Genomic DNA, 17,421 nt, shown 5'->3' on the forward strand with positions numbered 1-17,421 from the left:
AGGCTCTGAGAGACACAGGGGCCAGCGTGACATCTGTCAGGTGTCAGTGGGTATCTGAAGAGCAGATCATTCCCAAGGTACGCCGGCCTGTGGTGGCGTCTGACAATTCAGTGCGCCTCTGCAGGTTGGCAAATGTTTCATTTGACTGGGGAGGAGTCTCCGGTATTTTGGAAGTTGTTGTAAGTGATGCCTTGCCTGTAGATTGTCTATTAGGTAATGACCTGGAGAGCTCTCCATGGAAAGAGGTGGAGCACAGGACTCACTTGGAAATGTTGGGTTTGCCTGCGTGGATCTGTGTGTCCACCCGAACAATGACAGCCAGAGAGGGCGGATTAGCAGAGCTGGACCCTGGAACAATGGCCCAGGAACCTGCCAAGATAGGAAGGGGTAGAGGGTGCCAGAAACCAGCCCCCACTGTTCCCACGGTCCAGGAGGAAGCAGACCCTGAGGGGGATGCCCTGGAACCTACAGGGGAGCAGGTGGCCGAACTGGGGGAATTGCCTGAGCTGTCCCAGTGGCAGCAAGAGGGTGGTCCCTCCAGGGAGGAATTCTGCCAGGCTCAGAAGGAGTGCCCTTCTCTCATTGGTGTGCGGCAGCAGGCTGCAGACCAGGCAGCAGGCCTGGGGTCCAAGGAGCATTTGATCTACTGGGAGGATGACTTACTTTATAGTGAGCCTAAGTTAGCTGAGCCCGGTGCAGCCCGTGTGCTGGTAGTACCGGAGCGCTTCAGGAACTTCCTACTGGGTCTGGCTCATGACGTGCCTCTCGCAGGACATCTGGGGCAAGACAAGACCTATCACAGGCTTGTCACCCATTTCTACTGGCCCCAGATGAAGAAGCACGTCTCTGCCTTTTGTAAATCTTACCAGACTTGTCAGGCCAGTGGCAAGAGCGGAGGGAAGTGCGTGGCACCCCTCCAACCCTTTCCTGTGGTGAGCACCCCTTTTGAGCGGGTGGGCATTGACATCGTGGGGCCCCTGGACCCCAAGACAGCCCTAGGCAACAGGTTTATCCTGGTCTTGGTGGACCATGCCACTTGGTACCCGGAAGCCATCCCGCTCAGGACAGTCACAGCCCCAGTGGTGGGCCGTGCCCTGATGGGGATCTTTTCCCATGTGGGGTTCCCCAGGGAGGTGGTCTCAGACAGGGGGACAAACTTCATTTCTAGGTATATGAAGTCCCTGTGGGATGAGTGTGGGGTGACATACAAATTCACCACTCCTTACCACCCTCAAGGAAATGGGTTGGTTGAAAGATTCAACCGCACATTGAAGGGCATGATTATGGGCCTGGAAGTGCCCATGAGGCGGAAATGGGACGTCTTGTTACCATGCCTTTTGTTTGCCTACAGGGAGGTGCCTCAGAAATCCTTAGGGTTCAGTCCCTTTGAGTTGCTGTATGGCCACCCTGTCAGAGGGCCTCTCACTCTGGTGAAGGAGGGGTGGGAGAAATCCCGTGGGAAAACCCCTCAGGATGTGTTCAGCTATGTGCTGGCCATTCGCAACCAGACCAAGCGCTTCAGGAAGCTCGCTCAAGAGAACCTGGAGGCTAGCCAGGAGGAAATGAAGAGATGGTATGACCAGAACACTTCTCTGGTTGAATTCCACCCTGGTCAGAAAGTGTGGGTGATGGCGCCAGTGGAGCCTTGTGCGCTCCGTGACAAGTGGTCTGGGCCATATGAGGTGGTGGAGCGCAAGAGCGAAGTTACCTACTTGGTTAACCTGAAGACTCCCAGGCAGCCCCTGAGAGTGCTACATGTGAACCGCCTCAAACCCCACTTTGAGAGATCTGAAGTGACTATGCTCATGGCTACAGATGCTGGAGGGGAGGAGGATAGTGATCCTCTCCCTGACCTCCTGGCAGTCAAGGAGCAAGATGGGTCAGTGGATGGTGTGGTCCTCTCCCCCACCCTGACCCCAGAGCAGCAGGAGGACTGTCGCCAAGTCTTGGGTCAGTTCGCCCCCCTGTTCTCCCTGACCCCAGGTGTAACCAAATGGTGCGTCCACGATGTGGACACTGGAGACAGTCTACCTGTGAAACAGAAGTTTTACAGGGTGGCTGACAAGGTCAGAGCTAGCATCAAGGAAGAAGTTTCCAAGATGTTGGTGATAGGGGTTATTGAGCCCTCCAGCAGCCCCTGGGCTAGCCCAGTGGTCTTAGTGCCTAAGAAAGCTGCTACCCCAGGTGGCACCCCAGAACTCTGGTTCTGCGTGGACTACCGTGGGCTCAATGCGGTCACCAAGACTGACGCGCACCCCATCCCCAGAGCTGGTGGATCGGTTGGGAGCTGCCCAGTACCTGAGCACTTTTGATTTGACTTCAGGGTACTGGCAGATTGCCTTAACCGAGGGGGCCATGGAGAGGTCAGCATTTTCCACACCAGAGGGGCACTTCTAGTTCCATGTCATGCCCTTTGGGTTGAAAAATGCCCCTGCCACATTTCAGAGATTGGTCAACCAGGTACTGGCGGGGCTGGAGCAATTCAGCGCAGCCTACCTGGATGACATTGCTATGTTCAGTTCCACTTGGGAGGAACACCTGCAACACCTCTCTGAAGTGTTGAAGGCTCTGCAGAAGGCAGGCCTCACTATCAAGGCCAGTAAATGCCAGATAGGGCAGGGATCGGTGGTGTACTTGGGACACCAGGTAGGGAGCGGCCAGGTGGCGCCCCTACAGGCAAAGATTGATACCATTCTGGCTTGGGAGCCCCCCAAGACTCAGACTGAGGTGAGAGCCTTTCTAGGTCTCACCGGGTATTACAGACAGTTTGTCAAAGGTTATGGCACCATTGTGGCCTCTTTGACAGAGCTGACATCTAGAAATCAGCCCAGGAAAGTGAATTGGACTGAGGCCTGTCAAACTGCTTTTGACACCCTCAAAGCTGCCATGTGCACAGCACCGGTGCTTAAGGCACCTGACTTTACCAGTGAGTTTATTGTGCAAACTGACGCTTCAGAGCAAGGCGTGGGAGCAGTGCTCTCACAGATCAATGATGAGGGCGGAGCCCAACCAGTGGCTTTCATTAGCCGGAGGCTAATCCCCAGGGAACAGAAATGGAGTGCCATTGAAAGAGAAGCTTTCGCTGTGGTCTGGGCTCTGAAGAAGCTGAGGCCCTACCTGTTTGGGACTCACTTCCGTGTTCAGACCGACCACAGGCCCCTCAGATAGTTAATGCAGATGAGGGGTGAGAATCCAAAACTGTTGAGGTGGTCCATTTCCCTACAGGGGATGGACTTTACGGTGGAGCACCGCCCTGGTACAGAACACGCCAATGCTGATGGTCTGTCCAGATTCTTCCGCCTTAGTGATGAGGACTCCCAAGAGGTTGGGTAGTTCTCCCCACTTTCAGATGGAGGGGACACGTGTTAGACCTGACACCCTTGGCGTGGTTTTTCCCCCATCTTTTTGCCTCTGACTCATGTATTTTTGATGCTGTGCTGGATTTCGTTTTTGCTGGTTTAGATGTTTTGGACACTCTGCCACTGCTGATCAGTGCCAGAGTGTAAGTGCTCCCTCTGTAAATTGTCATATTGAGTGGGTATACCTGATTGGCATATTTGTTTCACCATGAAGTCCCTAGTAAAGTGCACTGTGTGTGCCAGGGCTGGTGATGACAGATGCTAATAGTGGGCCTGCAGCGCAGATTGCGCCACCCACATGAGTAGCCCTAAAATGGTGTCTCAGGCCTGCCAGCGCAGGGCCTGTGTGCAGTCAGTGGACTGCCCTGTCCCCCTAGCCAGTGTCTCCACTGGCTGGGCCTAACCCTTCCCTGTCAGTGCACATCAGTCACCCCAATGGAAGGCTCAGGGTACCCCCCTGGGCAGGGTGCAGTGTAGGGGGCAGGTAGAGCATGTACTAGTGCAGGTCACATGCTCTGGTAGTGGGCAGCAGCCATTTTGTGCGCTCACTGCTGTAAGGCTATCTTGCTCCATAGAATAACATAGGGGAGGCTGGTCCCAATGGATCCCAGCCTATCTTCTCATAGGAACAAGATGGGACATAAGTGAAAGATATCCCTGAACTCAGAATTTAATAACACATCTTTTAGTGAAGGTTGTTTTTAGATCCTGTGTTTGAGAATAGTACTTTTAGAAAGTGGCTGTTCTCTTGTCTAAACCTTTCTGTGTGCCTGGGCCTGTTTGTGGATTGACTGTCTGGTCTGGGTGTGACAGGGGCTGCAGAGCCCCCGGAGGGAGGGGGTCGGAGTCAACCCGTGGATGAAAGGCCACATCTGCTGCCAGGGAGGCGGGAGGAGATAGCGCCTGGTAGTGAAGGGCTGTGCCTGCCTGACCACCATGCTGGCTCCCCCTCCTGCCGGCCAACTGTCACCTCTGACCCTGAAGCTGTCAGGAAGAAGAAAACCAGAAACACCCAGCGCTCCGCAACCCCCAGAACTGGTTTAGACCGGGCTCAGGGCCCACTTGCACAAAGACTTCAAAGGACTTCAAAGACTTTGAGGGGTATAAGGGAAGGACCCCTGACTACAGAAGCGGAGATTCTAAGATTCTACAATCAAGAAGGAACCTCCGCTGGAAGAAGGACTGCTGGAGAACAAGAGGAAGATTGCCTTGCTGTGTGCTCTAAGGGCTGACCTGTTCTGCTGTTGCAACTGAAAGCTGAGGAGGAGGAAGGGACTTTGCTGTGTGCTGTGACCCTGCCTACTTGAAACTGCCAAGACTTTGCTGTGTGCTGTGTCTGCAAACTTGAATCTCCAAGGGCCTGAGAAGAGCTGGCCTCCTGTTCCTGGAACCCAGGGTTAAAAGGTTCCTAAAGAGACTCTTAGACGCTGTGAGATCGTCTTCATTGCCAGCCTGCGCTCTGCAAATCATCCGCCAGCCGTGGGAGAGAATCGGTGTGTTTATCGACACACAACCGACGCTGGCCGTGGGACTGCTTTGCTTCCCCCGTGAGCTGCTGGTGGCGTAGACTGACAACATTGAGGGCGGCCTCTATTCATCGTGTGCCTGTGGTGGAGACTGCTGTGCCCCGATTGGCCAGATCCGCGCATCACCGCCGCGACCCGGGACCCAGAACAGCTAAAGAGATACACCGCCAGCGGCCCGGGACCCGTGAGCAACCTCGGAGCGGCCGCGCTGTGATTGGCTCGCTCAGGGAGGCTCGCCTGAGAAGGCCGCGCTGCCATTGGAGGACTGCCCGGGATTTCACGAAGGAGCCGCGCTCCTATTGGCTGAGGGCCGAGGAGGTGTGTGACGTCACGGAGGGCTCGGCAGAAGAGCCGCGACGGGATTGGCTGCCTTGGCTGAGGCGGCTGGAAGAGCCGAGGAATTGCCGCGATCCCCGCCGGGACCGGGGAAGACTGACCCGACTCCGCCGAGGGAATCTGAAGCGTCCCGCACCCCTGGCCAGCCGTCCCCCACAAGGTGAGCAGCACCGCCTCCCCCGCCGCTCGTTGGATTGTCGAGAGCGGGCAGGAGAGGACAGGGGACCGGCCGGGGCGGGGACGCGTGCGATCTGCACGGCCCGGGGCGCCTGAGGCACAAGAAGGAGCGAGGCTGCACCTGGGGAAAGAAAGAGTCCCCGGGTCTCGCGGAGAAGCGCATTTGCAGCGCTTTAAGCCCCCAAGTAAGATTGCACGTGGGCAGTATTTTTAATGCTCGCTTTGAGGGCACATTTTTAAGAACAGTCGGTATTACTTGTTTTTAGTACTGACCCCCAAGAGACTTGAGAGAATTGATAAAAGAGCTTCCGAACACAATAACAGCAACCATTAAGATTAAGTGCTACATTATTGACAAACTGATTATCATGCAACTGCCTTATTTACCTTGCTGAAACTAGATAAAGATATATATTTTTATAAAATATACTTACCTGTGTGGTCTCAGTTTGTGGTGGATTGGGGATTACTGTGGTGTTAAGTGCCAATATTATTCACATTGCCTCTGGTTAGCCTAGACTGCTCGTGCCAAGCTACCTAGAGGGTGAGCAGGGGTTATCTCGGAGGGTTATTCCTTCACCCTGACTAGAAGCAAGGGTCCCTACTTGGTCTAAGGTACTTACCTCTGCCAACTAGAGACCCCCAGATCTAACATTGTTGGACAGCGGTGCAGATTTGGAACTAATATTTGCACTTGACCTACAGTGATTTCTTGTACATCACTAGTCTAGTTTAGCAGCACAGGTTGCACAAGATTTTTTCTTTTTGGTGAAACCTTTTAGTTGAAAAGGTTAGGAAGCATCATGTCTCAGAAAGCGCCAAGCGTGAGTGTAGAAGTGGAAGTGGAATTTGAAATCCAGGAGTTGTTCATCTATAACAAGGAGCAACTGAGAAAATTCTGCAAACAGCTTGAATGCCCAGTAAGGGGCAGCGCAAACAAGGAAGAGCTAAGGAAAGCTCTGAGGGCCTGGTGGGAGGCCAAACATGGTGATCCAGAAGCTACTACTGGAGAGGAAGGCGCACAGTAGAATGCTTTTTTGTCCAGTGAGTTGCCAGTGAGGAAGGCAGTGTCTAGGACTGGCAGCAACCACTCCAGTAGGATTATTTCTCCAGAGGAGGTGGAGGAGAATCAGAGAGCTAGGGCCCATGAGATTGAGCTTTTTAAGCTCAAAGCACAAGCAGATGAGAGGAGACTGCGCCTTGAAACTGAGAAAGAGGCGCAGGAGAGAAGAAATACTTTCGCTTTGGAGGAGAAGAAACTCCAATTGGCTCATGAGTTGAGCATGAGGGAGCTGGACATTAAAGCCAAAAAGGAGGAGTCCAGTTCTAATGGTGGCAGCGCACAACCAGTACAGGCGGGTAAGGTATACATACCAAAGGATCTGGTACAGAATTATCAGAGGGGTGAGGATATTTATGCGTGGTTCAGAGCGTATGAACTTGCCTTAAAGATGAATGAAGTGCCTGAGAAGAATTGGGGGGCAGGATTGTGGTAGCATTTTGAGGCCTCTGGGAGGGATGTTTTGGCACCCTTAGAAGCCGCAGGTACTTTATCCTACCCCGCTATGAAGGAGGCTTTGTGCCTCAGGTATGGGCTCACTTCAGAACAGTACCGCCAGAAGTTTAGGAACTTCAAGAAGCTTGATTCAAGTACTTGGGTGGAGTGTGTGAGTATGTATACGCGTGCACTGGAAGGTTGGATAAAGGGCAGCAAAGTTACTGATTATGTGGGGTTGTGTCACTTGATCAGTTGGGAGCACTTAAGTAGTTTATGTGTTCCAGAGCTGCGCCAGCATCTTTTAGATAGCAAGTTAACTGATCCCAGTGAGCTTGCTAAAGAGGTGGACCGCTGGACTAGCACCAGGGTCCACAAGGGGGTGGTAAGTACCCCAGCCAAAGGTGGACAGGGTCCCCAGCAGAAGAGTGGGGGGGACACGGGTAATCAAAAGGAGTCTTCTAAAGGGCCCCAAAATGGTTCCCAGGAGAAGGTGTCTCAACCCCCCAAGCCTAAGAAGTCCTGGCCCCATAAGGGCAAGCAGGACAACAGGTCCCCGCCTACTTGCTATGCATGTAGGGAGGTGGGGCACATTGCCCCTAAATGTCCAAAGAAGAACTCGGCACCCACTGGTGCTCCAGCTCCGGCGTTGGCCAGTGTAGCTTTGGGAGGAGATTTGATTTCTAGTGGGGAGGAGGGGTTAGCAGTGATGACCCTTGTCTCTTTAAGAGACCGAGAGATGGCCCAGGAAACCTTGCTGCCCCAAAACACTAAGAAATACGGGCAGAGGGTGACCATCAATGGAAAGGAGATAGAGGCTCTGAGAGACACAGGGGCCAGCGTGACATCTGTCAGGTGTCAGTGGGTATCTGAAGAGCAGATCATTCCCAAGGTACGCCGGCCTGTGGTGGCGTCTGACAATTCAGTGCGCCTCTGCAGGTTGGCAAATGTTTCATTTGACTGGGGAGGAGTCTCCGGTATTTTGGAAGTTGTTGTAAGTGATGCCTTGCCTGTAGATTGTCTATTAGGTAATGACCTGGAGAGCTCTCCATGGAAAGAGGTGGAGCACAGGACTCACTTGGAAATGTTGGGTTTGCCTGCGTGGATCTGTGTGTCCACCCGAACAATGACAGCCAGAGAGGGCGGATTAGCAGAGCTGGACCCTGGAACAATGGCCCAGGAACCTGCCAAGAGAGGAAGGGGTAGAGGGTGCAGGAAACCAGCCCCCACTGTTCCCACGGTCCAGGAGGAAGCAGACCCTGAGGGGGATGCCCTGGAACCTACAGGGGAGCAGGTGGCCGAACTGGGGGAATTGCCTGAGCTGTCCCAGTGGCAGCAAGAGGGTGGTCCCTCCAGGGAGGAATTCTGCCAGGCTCAGAAGGAGTGCCCTTCTCTCATTGGTGTGCGGCAGCAGGCTGCAGACCAGGCAGCAGGCCTGGGGTCCAAGGAGCATTTGATCTACTGGGAGGATGACTTACTTTATAGTGAGCCTAAGTTCGCTGAGCCCGGTGCAGCCCGTGTGCTGGTAGTACCGGAGCACTTCAGGAACTTCCTACTGGGTCTGGCTTATGACGTGCCTCTCGTAGGACATCTGGGGCAAGACAAGACCTATCACAGGCTTGTCACCCATTTCTACTGGCCCCAGATGAAGAAGCACGTCTCTGCCTTTTGTAAATCTTGCCAGACTTGTCAGGCCAGTGGCAAGAGCGGAGGGAAGTGCGTGGCACCCCTCCAACCCTTTGCTGTGGTGAGCACCCCTTTTGAGCGGGTGGGCATTGACATTGTGGGGACCCTGGACCCCAAGACAGCCCTAGGCAACAGGTTTATCCTGGTCTTGGTGGACCATGCCACTTGGTACCCGGAAGCCATCCCGCTCAGGACAGTCACAGCCCCAGTGGTGGGCCGTGCCCTGATGGGGATCTTTTCCCATGTGGGGTTCCCCAGGGAGGTGGTCTCAGACAGGGGGACAAACTTCATTTCTAGGTATATGAAGTCCCTGTGGGATGAGTGTGGGGTGACATACAAATTCACCACTCCTTACCACCCTCAAGGAAATGGGTTGTTTGAAAGATTCAACCGCACATTGAAGGGCATGATTATGGGCCTGGAAGTGCCCATGAGGCGGAAATGGGACGTCTTGTTACCATGCCTTTTGTTTGCCTACAGGGAGGTGCCTCAGAAATCCTTAGGGTTCAGTCCCTTTGAGTTGCTGTATGGCCACCCTGTCAGAGGGCCTCTCACTCTGGTGAAGGAGGGGTGGGAGAAATCCCGTGGGAAAACCCCTCAGGATGTGTTCAGCTATGTGCTGGCCATTCGCAACCAGACCAAGCGCTTCAGGAAGCTCGCTCAAGAGAACATGGAGGCTAGCCAGGAGGAAATGAAGAGATGGTATGACCAGAACACTTCTCTGGTTGAATTCCACCCTGGTCAGAAAGTGTGGGTGATGGCGCCAGTGGAGCCTTGTGCGCTCCGTGACAAGTGGTCTGGGCCATATGAGGTGGTGGAGCGCAAGAGCGAGGTTACCTACTTGGTTAACCTGAAGACTCCCAGGCAGCCCCTGAGAGTGCTACATGTGAACGACCTCAAACCCCACTTTGAGAGGTCTGAAGTGACTATGCTCATGGCTACAGATGCTGGAGGGGAGGAGGATAGTGATCCTCTCCCTGACCGCCTGGCAGTCAAGGAGCAAGATGGGTCAGTGGATGGTGTGGTCCTCTCCCCCACCCTGACCCCAGAGCAGCAGGAGGACTGTCGCCAAGTCTTGGGTCAGTTCGCCCCCCTGTTCTCCCTTACCCCAGGTGTCACCAAATGGTGCGTCCACGATGTGGACACTGGAGACAGTCTACCTGTGAAACAGAAGTTTTACAGGGTGGCTGACAAGGTCAGAGCTAGCATCAAGGAAGAAGTTTCCAAGATGTTGGTGCTAGGGGTTATTGAGCCCTCCAGCAGCCCCTGGCCTAGCCCAGTGGTCTTAGTGCCTAAGAAAGCTGCTACCCCAGGTGGCACCCCAGAACTCCGGTTCTTCGTGGACTACTGTGGGCTCAATGCGGTCACCAAGACTGACGCGCACCCCATCCCCAGAGCTGGTGGATCGGTTGGGAGCTGCCCAGTACCTGAGCACTTTTGATTTGACTTCAGGGTACTGGCAGATTGCCTTAACCGAGGGGGCCATGGAGAGGTTACCATTTTCCACACCAGAGGGGCACTTCCAGTTCCGTGTCATGCCCTTTGGGTTGAAAAATGCCCCTGCCACATTTCAGAGATTGGTCAACCAGGTACTGGCGGGGCTGGAGCAATTCAGCGCAGCCTACCTGGATGACATTGCTGTGTTCAGTTCCACTTGGGAGGAACACCTGCAACACCTCTCTGAAGTGTTGAAGGCTCTGCAGAAGGCAGGCCTCACTATCAAGGCCAGTAAATGCCAGATAGGGCAGGGATCGGTGGTGTACCTGGGACACCAGGTAGGGAGCGGCCAGGTGGCGCCCCTACAGGCAAATATTGATACCATTCTGGCTTGGGAGCCCCCCAAGACTCAGACTGAGGTGAGAGCCTTTCTAGGTCTCACCGGGTATTACAGACAGTTTGTCAAAGGTTATGGCACCATTGTGGCCTCTTTGACAGAGCTGACATCTAGAAATCAGCCCAGGAAAGTGAATTGGACTGAGGCCTGTCAAACTGCTTTTGACACCCTCAAAGCTGCCATGTGCACAGCACCGGTGCTTAAGGCACCTGACTTTACCAGTGAGTTTATTGTGCAAACTGACGCTTCAGAGCAAGGCGTGGGAGCAGTGCTCTCACAGATCAATGATGAGGGCGGAGACCAACCAGTGGCTTTCATTAGCCGGAGGCTAATCCCCAGGGAACAGAAATGGAGTGCCATTGAAAGAGAAGCTTTCGCTGTGGTCTGGGCTCTGAAGAAGCTGAGGCCCTACCTGTTTGGGACTCACTTCCGTGTTCAGACCGACCACAGGCCCCTCAGATGGTTAATGCAGATGAGGGGTGAGAATCCAAAACTGTTGAGGTGGTCCATTTCCCTACAGGGGATGGACTTTACGGTGGAGCACCGCCCTGGTACAGAACACGCCAATGCTGATGGTCTGTCCAGATTCTTCCGCCTTAGTGATGAGGACTCCCAAGAGGTTGGGTAGTTCTCCCCACTTTCAGATGGAGGGGACACGTGTTAGACCTGACACCCTTGGCGTGGTTTTTCCCCCATCTTTTTGCCTCTGACTCATGTATTTTTGATGCTGTGCTGGATTTCGTTTTTGCTGGTTTAGATGTTTTGGACACTCTGCCACTGCTGATCAGTGCCAGAGTGTAAGTGCTCCCTCTGTAAATTGTCATATTGAGTGGGTATACCTGATTGGCATATTTGTTTCACCATGAAGTCCCTAGTAAAGTGCACTGTGTGTGCCAGGGCTGGTGATGACAGATGCTACTAGTGGGCCTGCAGCGCAGATTGCGCCACCCACATGAGTAGCCCTAAAATGGTGTCTCAGGCCTGCCAGCGCAGGGCCTGTGTGGAGTCAGTGGACTGCCCTGTCCCCCTAGCCAGTGTCTCCACTGGCTGGGCCTAACTCTTCCCTGTCTGTGCACATCAGTCACCCCTATGGAAGGCTCAGGGCACCCCCCTGGGCAGGGTGCAGTGCAGGGGGCAGGTAGAGCATGTGATAGTGCAGGTCACATGCTCTGGTAGTGGGCAGCAGCCATTTTGTGCGCTCACTGCTGTAAGGCTATCTTGCTCCATAGAATAACATGGGGTAGGCTGGTCCCAATGGATCCCAGCCTATCTTCTCATAGGAACAAGATGGGACATAAGTGAAAGATATCCCTGAACTCAGAATTTAATAACACATCTTTTAGTGAAGGTTGTTTTTAGATCCTGTGTTTGAGAATAGTACTTTTAGAAAGTGGCTGTTCTCTTGTCTAAACCTTTCTGTGTGCCTGGGCCTGTTTGTGGATTGACTGTCTGGTCTGGGTGTGACAGGGGCTGCAGAGCCCCCGGAGGGAGGGGGTCGGAGTCAACCCGTGGATGAAAGGCCACATCTGCTGCCAGGGAGGCGGGAGGAGATAACGCCTGGTAGTGAAGGGCTGTGCCTGCTTGACCACCATGCTGGCTCCCCCTCCTGCCGGCCAACTGTCACCTCTGACCCTGAAGCTGTCAGGAAGAAGAAAACCAGAAACATCCAGCGCTCCGCAACCCCCAGAACTGGTTTAGACCGGGCTCAGGGCCCACTTGCACAAAGACTTCAAAGGACTTCAAAGACTTTGAGGGGTATAAGGGAAGGACCCCTGACTATAGAAGAGGAGATTCTAAGATTCTACAATCAAGAAGGAACCTCCGCTGGAAGAAGGACTGCTGGAGAACAAGAGGAAGATTGCCTTGCTGTGTGCTCTAAGGGCTGACCTGTTCTGCTGTTGCAACTGAAAGCTGAGGAGGAGGAAGGGACTTTGCTGTGTGCTGTGACCCTGCCTACTTGAAACTGCCAAGACTTTGCTGTGTGCTGTGTCTGCAAACTTGAATCTCCAAGGGCCTGAGAAGAGCTGGCCTCCTGTTCCTGGAACCCAGGGTTAAAAGGTTCCTAAAGAGACTCTTAGACGCTGTGAGATCGTCTTCATTGCCAGCCTGCGCTCTGCAAATCATCCGCCAGCCATGGGAGAGAATCGGTGTGTTTATCGACACACAACCGACGCTGGCCGTGGGACTGCTTTGCTTCCCCCGTGAGCTGCTGGTGGCGTAGACTGAGAACATTGAGGGCGGCCTCTATTCATCGTGTGCCTGTGGTGGGGACTGCTGTGCCCCGATTCCCCAGATCCGCGCATCACCGCCGCGAACCGGGACCCAGAACCGCTAAAGATATACACCGCCAGCGGCCCGGGACCCGTGAGCAACCTCGGAGCGGCGGCGCTGTGATTGGCTCGCTCAGGGAGGCTCACCTGAGAAGGCCGCGCTGCCATTGGAGGACTGCCCGGGATTTCACGAAGGAGCAGCGCTCCTATTGGCTGAGGGCCGAGGAGGTGTGTGACGTCACGGAGGGCTCGGCAGAAGAGCCGCGACAGGATTGGCTGCCTTGGCTGAGGCGGCTGGAAGAGCTGAGGAATTGCCGCGATCACCGCCGGGACCGGGGAAGACTGACCGACCCCGCCGAGAGAATCTGAAGCGTACGCACCCCTGGCCAGCCGTCCCCCACAAGGTGAGCAGCACAACCTCCCCCGCCGCTCGTTGAATTAAGCGGGCGGGAGAGGACAGGGGACCGGCCGGGGCGGGGACGCGTGCGATCTGCACGGCCCGGGGCGCCTGAGGCACAAGAAGGAGCGAGGCTGCACCTGGGGAAAGAAAGAGCCCCCGGGTCTCGCGGAGAAGCGCATTTGCAGCGCTTGAAGCCCCCAAGTAAGATTGCACGTGGGCAGTATTTTTAATGCTCGCTTTGAGGGCACATTTTTAAGAACAGTCGGTATTGCTTGTTTTTAGTACTGATCCCCAAGAGACTTGAGACAATTGATATAAGAGCTTCCGAACACATTAACGGCAACCATTAAGATTAAGTGCTACATTATTGACAAAGTGATTATCATGCAACTGCCTTATTTACCTTGCTGAAACTAGATAAAGATATATATTTTTATAAAATATACTTACCTGTGTGGTCTCAGTTTGTGGTGGATTGGGGATTATTGTGGTGTTAAGTGCAAATATTACACACATTGCCTCTGGTTAGCCTAGACTGCTCGTGCCAAGCTACCTAGAGGGTGAGCAGGGGTTATCTCGGAGGGTTATTCCTTCACCCTGACTAGAAGCAAGGGTCCCTACTTGGTCTAAGGTACTTACCTCTGCCAACTAGAGACCCCCAGATCTAACAAAGTCTCTTAAAAGTTAAAAAAATATATTTTTTAAAATGTAGAATCTTTCACATTAATAAGGTACATTATGGCACTGCACTAAGAAGTATCTACTAAAAGTGGTAGTTTTGTACAACTGGTAGTCTGAAATCACATATTCGAAAGTGCTTTCATACGCTATTGAAGAAAAAAGCGTTTTGATGAAATAAAATGTTTTCCTAATATCACCCAATTTAAGCGGGGAAGCTGCAATTTATCCAGTTTTTCTGCATTTCATTTTGTACAAATCAGCCAGTATATGGGTACCTATTTGTCTCTCATTCTGTTGAGGCTTTGTAGTTTACCTCTTAGTGCATTCTTCTGCAGTTTTTAATATTTAGCGCAACCTTGACCCAAAGGTATTGGAGCGCTTCACAAGAACACCACTTACAACACATACGGTCACATGCATTGTTTATAGGCATGGGTAGATTAAGTGATTTGCCCAGAATCACATGATGCTGAACTCACGCCGAGACTCAAACCTAGTTCCAGAGTTCCCTAGTCGGCAGCTCTAACTGTAACACCACATCCTGGGTAGAGAAAGGGAGGCAGAAGACACATGAAAGCTCAGCTCTTTTTGAGTTCGAGGTTCCAACAGGACCCAGAGCTGAGCAAGAGCCATGACAAACACTCAAGACTGGAGCCAGATTTCACAGGCTTGCATACCACTAATTGCAATAGGATGTATTTCGTTACTACGTATGCATTTACAACGCATGCCTTTACAACGCAACTTTTACAACGCAAGTCGTTACAACGACTTGCGTTGGGGGGCGCTGGATAGTGAATAGTTTAATTTACTATTCCAACTCCAGTCCCCGTGGATAGTAGGGAAGGAGTTGGATAGTGAATTAATCTATTCCCTATCCTGGAGCGCCCCCCAGCGCAAGTCGTTGTAACGACTTGCGTTGTAAAAGTTGCGTCGAAAAGGCACAGCGTTGTAAAAGTTGCGTAGTAAACACTGTTCCCAATTGCAATACGTTATAGATATGTTCCTAGTAATATGGAGGAAAAAATATCCGTTGCCTCTTGATGAAGTATCCCATCTGCCAAATTCCAAAGTCACTAAATGTTCAAAAATCTTGATCTGTCCCACCTTTGTAAAACTCTTTGACATCTACCTGGACTATGTTTGTGCTATATAAACATTGAAATGAATAACTAGATCGGAATTTGCCAAAGGCGTGACTTGTGAGGAGCTCAGCTTGACTGCCATTGCCTCTAATCTGCAATGCTCCATATACAGATGTGACTAATTACACGCTTTCCAACAGCCTCCGAGGAAAAAGAAAAGGCTTTTTTTAGTGCAAAAAACTCAGCATCCCCTACGTGGAGCCGTCAGAAACTGTAGAAACCTAGCGCTCCTAAATATGTTTGTGCACGTCACAGGACGAGAATAGGCAGAGCACATAAAATGGCGGCGCCCTGGACACTGTCTGAAAAATGGCGCTTTTGTAATATCTGGCCGATTGAGACCTATCAATTTCTTATGCCAGTTAAGTATGTTCCTTTGTATGGTCGCGCTACATACTTAATCAAGCAGCTGCACATGGGATATTGGCAGTGGTCAAAGAGGGCGGGTTCGGCAGGGCACGGCGTGCCTCCACTTCTTTAATTCTGAGGAATCTATCCCCCTACTTTTTAGGTCTCACTGAGCCAGCGCGGATGTGCTGTCACTGAGACATTTAGTAGCTGCTTAGTTCTTCGTGGACTACTGTGGGCTCAATGCGGTCACCAAGACTGACGCGCACCCCATCCCCAGAGCTGGTGGATCGGTTGGGAGCTGCCCAGTACCTGAGCACTTTTGATTTGACTTCAGGGTACTGGCAGATTGCCTTAACCGAGGGGGCCATGGAGAGGTTAGCATTTTCCACACCAGAGGGGCACTTCCAGTTCCGTGTCATGCCCTTTGGGTTGAAAAATGCCCCTGCCACATTTCAGAGATTGGTCAACCAGGTACTGGCGGGGCTGGAGCAATTCAGCGCAGCCTACCTGGATGACATTGCTGTGTTCAGTTCCACTTGGGAGGAACACCTGCAACACCTCTCTGAAGTGTTGAAGGCTCTGCAGAAGGCAGGCCTCACTATCAAGGCCAGTAAATGCCAGATAGGGCAGGGATCGGTGGTGTACCTGGGACACCAGGTAGGGAGCGGCCAGGTGGCGCCCCTACAGGCAAAGATTGATACCATTCTGGCTTGGGAGCCCCCCAAGACTCAGACTGAGGTGAGAGCCTTTCTAGGTCTCACCGGGTATTACAGACAGTTTGTCAAAGGTTATGGCACCATTGTGGCCTCTTTGACAGAGCTGACATCTAGAAATCAGCCCAGGAAAGTGAATTGGACTGAGGCCTGTCAAACTGCTTTTGACACCCTCAAAGCTGCCATGTGCACAGCACCGGTGCTTAAGGCACCTGACTTTACCAGTGAGTTTATTGTGCAAACTGACGCTTCAGAGCAAGGCGTGGGAGCAGTGCTCTCACAGATCAATGATGAGGGCGGAGACCAACCAGTGGCTTTCATTAGCCGGAGGCTAATCCCCAGGGAACAGAAATGGAGTGCCATTGAAAGAGAAGCTTTCGCTGTGGTCTGGGCTCTGAAGAAGCTGAGGCCCTACCTGTTTGGGACTCACTTCCGTGTTCAGACCGACCACAGGCCCCTCAGATGGTTAATGCAGATGAGGGGTGAGAATCCAAAACTGTTGAGGTGGTCCATTTCCCTACAGGGGATGGACTTTACGGTGGAGCACCGCCCTGGTACAGAACACGCCAATGCTGATGGTCTGTCCAGATTCTTCCGCCTTAGTGATGAGGACTCCCAAGAGGTTGGGTAGTTCTCCCCACTTTCAGATGGAGGGGACACGTGTTAGACCTGACACCCTTGGCGTGGTTTTTCCCCCATCTTTTTGCCTCTGACTCATGTATTTTTGATGCTGTGCTGGATTTCGTTTTTGCTGGTTTAGATGTTTTGGACACTCTGCCACTGCTGATCAGTGCCAGAGTGTAAGTGCTCCCTCTGTAAATTGTCATATTGAGTGGGTATACCTGATTGGCATATTTGTTTCACCATGAAGTCCCTAGTAAAGTGCACTGTGTGTGCCAGGGCTGGTGATGACAGATGCTACTAGTGGGCCTGCAGCGCAGATTGCGCCACCCACATGAGTAGCCCTAAAATGGTGTCTCAGGCCTGCCAGCGCAGGGCCTGTGTGGAGTCAGTGGACTGCCCTGTCCCCCTAGCCAGTGTCTCCACTGGCTGGGCCTAACTCTTCCCTGTCTGTGCACATCAGTCACCCCTATGGAAGGCTCAGGGCACCCCCCTGGGCAGGGTGCAGTGCAGGGGGCAGGTAGAGCATGTAATAGTGCAGGTCACATGCTCTGGTAGTGGGCAGCAGCCATTTTGTGCGCTCACTGCTGTAAGGCTATCTTGCTCCATAGAATAACATGGGGTAGGCTGGTCCCAATGGATCCCAGCCTATCTTCTCATAGGAACAAGATGGGACATAAGTGAAAGATATCCCTGAACTCAGAATTTAATAACACATCTTTTAGTGAAGGTTGTTTTTAGATCCTGTGTTTGAGAATAGTACTTTTAGAAAGTGACTGTTCTCTTGTCTAAACCTTTCTGTGTGCCTGGGCCTGTTTGTGGATTGA

The sequence above is a fragment of the Lissotriton helveticus genome, chromosome 9 (assembly GCF_964261635.1).
Source record: "Lissotriton helveticus chromosome 9, aLisHel1.1, whole genome shotgun sequence".
Taxonomy (NCBI): domain Eukaryota; kingdom Metazoa; phylum Chordata; class Amphibia; order Caudata; family Salamandridae; genus Lissotriton; species Lissotriton helveticus.